At 34.4% G+C, this 5,371-nt stretch overlaps 1 non-coding gene across 1 annotated transcript; it reads left to right on the top strand.

Moving 5' to 3' along the window:
* The first annotated feature begins 1,306 nt into the window (after positions 1-1,306).
* Positions 1,307-1,410, top strand: LOC126017096 (U6 spliceosomal RNA). The gene has a single exon (XR_007498769.1). It is a non-coding gene; the product is annotated as a U6 spliceosomal RNA (small nuclear RNA).
* The last annotated feature ends 3,961 nt before the right edge of the window (positions 1,411-5,371 follow it).

Here is a 5,371-nt window from a genome sequence, read left to right as displayed (position 1 = left end):
GAAATCAAGCTATTTGCATTATCTTCTTCTTAGTATTTTTATTCACACACATAAAATAAAAGTTTTAGCTGCTTGTTATTTGATTTTCCTAAATCATTTAATCTATCTGAATTTTAAATATATTGTGCTAAATTATAAGATGAATGATTATAGAATTTGTCATATTTTTACTAAATTTATGATATTGGATATTTTAAATACATAAAATAAAGGAATTAAGATTTTTCATGCTAAACAGGAAAATAAAAAATTATGTGCTACTGTATGTAGGAATGGCTTTGCAAATATATACACATAAGATACATGTGATAAAATGTTCAGCAAAACTTAAAGTATGTGTTGGGGGCAGGAGAGAGAGCACAGAGGTAAAGCATTTGCTTTGCAACAGAAAGACGTTGGTTCAAATCCCAGCATCCCATATGGTCCCCCAAACCTGCCGGGGGCATTTTCTGAGCATAGAGCCAAGAGTACCCCCTAAGTGGTGCTGGGTGTGAACCCCCCCAATCAAACAAACAAATAAACAAAAAGGTATGTGTCAATTAATTAAATAACTATTTAAATATAAATAAAACTCTAGGATTTTATTGATATGCCTTTTCAAATATCTAATATAATAATATCTATTTATATAATAGCATGCATTTAAAAATACAAACTGATTAAAAGTTAAAATGGCCTAGTTGTCTGTGTTTTATCCATGAGAATGGAATAGAAATTTGAGGATCAGAGAGGTCTTTTGATTCAGTACTGAGGATAAGGTGAGTGGATTGAGACCTAAAACAAAGGTCTTTAGGTCTTTGTGACTTTTTCTTTTTCCTTTTACTTAAACAGCATGAGTACAAAGTTGTTCGTCATTAAGCTTCAGTTTTACAATGAACACTACTTTCTAAACTTGATCATTACTTACCATCCCAGCTTCCCTTACCCACCATACCCTTTTAGAAACGGATGTTTGCACTATTGCTAATAAAAAATCACTGTGTATATCATTTTATCTCTGTTCAAAATCCCGTCCTTGTCTAAAGTGATCAGTTCCAACTATCATTGTCAGAGTGCTCCCTTCTCTATCCTAATTGCACTGCTCTAATATTTGTGGCAAGCTTCTTACCATGGGACTGGTCCTTCGGATCATCTTTGTGACTTTTGCTTTTGTCGTGTTCAAGAGTATTTGTAACATTACATGTGGTTCAACTTAAATTCTTCCAGCCTGAACATGTGTTGTAAATGAGTAACCGTACGAATATATAGAATGCACAGTTTATAATTGAGAAACATACTAATTTAATTTCAAATATTATACAAAACAGTGCTGGCTTCGGCAGCACATATACTACAATTGGAATATTACAGAGATTAGCACGGCCCCTGCGCAAGGATGACACGCAAATTCGTGAAGCGTTCCAGATTTAAAAAATAAATTATACAAAACATCTTTTGGTGTAACATTTCTTCACACCCCTTTATTACAAATTTTCAACATTGCAGAGTTCTATGTAGTACTTTGTTATTACATTAAGAGCACAAAGTTACTTGACACAGATTCTATGCATAGATACACACCAGAAAATCAGAACAGAACAAACAAAACAAAACCAGGAAACACCTTACTCATGCTATTATTTCAAAAGCAAGCTATAATTGCTCAGGTGCAGGAGAAAGCTTGTTGACTTGCAAATTTTTCTACTGAAAAGATGCAGAAAGTTCATCAGAACAAAATGTTTGAGTCTATACTTTCTTGACTTCATAAACTGTGAATTTGTATAATGTACTTAAATGTCATAAAACATAATAATTATTTTGGGTCATGTGTGATGGATCCTGAATCTTAGTTTCTCTTGACAAATGTCCTTGTGATAGTGATCAAACATTCACAGGAGACTAATATTGTGAACTAACAAAATTTTTACCTATTCTAATTTTTTGGGCTCAAAATTATTTTTAAAGCAGGCTGCTGTTAATAGATGGATGAACAGATAGATCAATAAACAACCCAATCTTCTGTCTCTTCCATTTCCTCAGCTTTTAAGAAGCATGTGGAAGACTTAAACAATTAACTTTCAGCTCACCTTTCTCCCAGTACTGGGTCCTTTCATTTTCCCTAGGGCCCTTCTTTGTCTAAAGCAGCTAATATCCTGGAATTTGCATTATAATGGCAGAATTTATCTAGTTAGAAAAAGAGCAGTTTAATGAATATAAAAATTCCAATATGAATTATATATGATGGAATAAAATAGTCTTATGAGAATCTTTGAGAAATAAGAACTGCATCTTGAAATTTCTTGTGTTACATAAACTAAATATATAACATATTTTATGTAGGCACACTGTACTACACCAATTAAATCCAAGTGCATAATTGTTTTTCCATTGCAACGCTTCAAGTATCATAAAATTATACATGCTAAAAATTAAATAACTATGTATAAGTATTTAAGCAAAAAGTTATTTTATTTTCACGTGAAAATAAAATACTTTCATTCCTGGGGAAAAAATATATGCCTTTTAAGATTAAATAATTTTCTTATATATTATTTGACCATTATTTCTTAAATATAAGATACGTTGAAAATACAACTTTAGTTTTATACACACATATTTACATATTTCACATTCTTAGTAAAAATCTTATAAGAATTCAATGGAGTTATGTTATGCAGTGGTAGGGCCTTTGCCTTGCACATGGCTGACCCACGATGGATTTAGTTTCTATTCTCTTCGTGTCCCATATGGTCCCCCAGGAGCGATTTCTGAGCACATAGACAGGAGTAACCCCTAAGCATCTCCTGGTGTGGCCCAAAATCACAAAAATAAAAACAAGAACACAATGTAAGTTATTAAGTCATTACATAGCAAATAATTAGAAGTGATTTTTTTATTTAATATATTTTATTTAAACACCTTGATTACATACATGATTGTATTTGGGTTGCAGTCATGGAAAGAATACCACCCATCACCAGTGCAACATTCCCATCACCAATGTCCCAAATCTTCCTCCTCCCCACACAACCTCTGCCTGTAATCTAGACAGGCTTTCTATTTCCCTCATACATTCTCATTATTAGGATAGTTCAAAATGTAGTTATTTCTCTAACTAAATTCATCCCTGTTTAAGCTGAGCTTCATGAGGTGAGCTGTAACTTCCAGCCCTTCTCTCTTTTGTACCTGAAAATTATTATTGTAAGAATGTCTTTCATTTTTCTTAAAACCTATAGATGAGTGAGACCATTCTGCATTTCTCTCTCTCTCTCTCTGACTTATTACAATCAGCATTAGAGATTCCATGTACATCCATGTATAGGTAAATTTCATGACTTCATCTCTCCTGACAGCTGCATAACATTCCACTGTGTATATGTACTACAGTTTCTGTAGCCATTTCTCTATTGGATGAAGGGCATCTTGGTTGTTTCCAAAGTCTTGTATGGTAAATGTATGCTGCAATGAATATAGGTGTAAGGAAGGAATTTTTGTACTGTATTTTTATATTCCTAGGGTATATTTCTAGGAGTGGTATAGCTGAATCATATGGGAGCTCAATTTCCAGTTTTTGGAGGAACCTCCATATCACTTTCCAGAAAGGTTGAACTAGACGGCATTCCCACCAACAGTGGATAAGAGTTCCTTTCTCTCCACATCCCCGCCAGCACTGCTTGTTCTCATTCTTTGTGATGTGTGCCAATCTCTGTGGTGTGTGGTGGTACCTCATAGATGTTTTCATTTGCATCTCCCTGATGATTAGTGATGTGGAGCATTTTTTCATGTGTCTTTTGGCCATTTGTATTTCTTCTTTGTCAAAGTGTCCATTTCTTCTCCCCATTTTTTGATGGGATTAGATGATTTTTTCTTGTAAAGTTCTGTCAGTGCCTTGTATATTTTGGAGATTAGCCCCTTATCTGATGGGTATTGGGTGAATAGTTTCTCCCACTCAGTGGGTGGCTCTTGTATCCTGGGAGCTATTTTCTTTGAGGTGCAAAAGCTTCTTAGCTTAATATATTCCCATCTGTTATATCTCTGCTTTCACTTGCTTGGAGAGTACAGTTTCCTCCTAGAATATGCCTGTAGTCTCAATGTCCTGGAGTGTTTTGCCTATGTGTTGTTCTATATATCGTAGGGTTTTGGGTCTGATATTGAGGTTTTTAATCCATTTGAATTTTACCTTCATACATGATGTTAACTGGGATTCTAAGTTCAATTTTTTGCAAGTGGCTAGCCAGATGTGCCAACACCACTTGTTTAAGAGGCTTTCTTTGTTCCATTTAGGATTTCTTGCTCCTTTATCAAAAATAAGGTGATTGTATGTCTGGGGAACATTCTCTGAGTGTTCCAGTCTATTCCACTGATCTGAAGGCCTGTTTTTATTTCAATACCATGCTGTTTTGATAACTATTGCTTTGTAGTACTGTTTAAAATTGGGGAAACTCCCATATTCTTTTTCCCAATGATTGCTTTAGCTACTCTAGGGTGTTTATTATTCCAAATAAATTTTAAATGTGCCTGATCCACTTCTTTGACGCATGTCACAGGTATCTTTAGGGGGATTGCATTAAATCTGTCAATGCTTTGGGGAGTATTGCCATTTTGATGATGTTAATACTGCCAATCCATGAACAGGGCATTTGTTTCCATTTCCACATGCCTTCTTTTATTTCTTGGATCAGAGTTTTATAGTTTTCTTTGTATAGGTCCTTCACATTTTTAGTCAAGCAGATTCCAAGATATTTGAGTTTGTGGCACTATTGTGAATGGGGTTGTTTTCTTAATGATAATTTCTTCCTTATTACTATTGGTGTATAGAAAGACCATTGATTTTTGTGTGTTAATTTTATAGCCTGCCACCCTGCTATATGAGTCTATTGTTTCTAGAAGCTTTTTGATAGAGTCCTTAGGGTTTTCTAAGTAGAGTATCATGTCATCTGCAAACAGAGAGAGCTTGACTTATTCCTTCCCTATCTGGATTCCCTAGATATCTTTTTCTTGCCTAATCTCTATAGGGAGTACTTCCATTGCTAATTTGAATAGATGTGCTGAGAAAGGACAGCCTTGTCTTGTGCCATAATTTAGATGGAAGGTTCTTATTTTTTCTCCATTGAGGATAATATTTGCCACTGGCTTATGGTAGATGGCCTTAACTATATTGTGAAAGGTTCTTGCTGAGAGTTTTGATCAAGAATGGGTGTTGGACCTTATCAAATGCTTTCTCTGCATCTATTGATATGATCATGTGATTTTCATTTTTCTTATGGTTGATGTTGTGTATTATGTTGATAGATTTATGGATGTTAAAACATCCTTGCATTCCTGGGATGACACCTACTTGATCGTAGTGAATGATCTTCTTAATGAGGCATTGAATCCTATTTGCCAGGAT

This window comes from Suncus etruscus, chromosome 8 (genome assembly GCF_024139225.1).
Source record: "Suncus etruscus isolate mSunEtr1 chromosome 8, mSunEtr1.pri.cur, whole genome shotgun sequence".
In the NCBI taxonomy this organism is placed as follows: Eukaryota; Metazoa; Chordata; class Mammalia; order Eulipotyphla; family Soricidae; genus Suncus; species Suncus etruscus.
The sequence above is the reverse complement of the archived record's forward strand: the minus strand, read 5'-3'. Positions and strand labels throughout refer to the sequence as shown.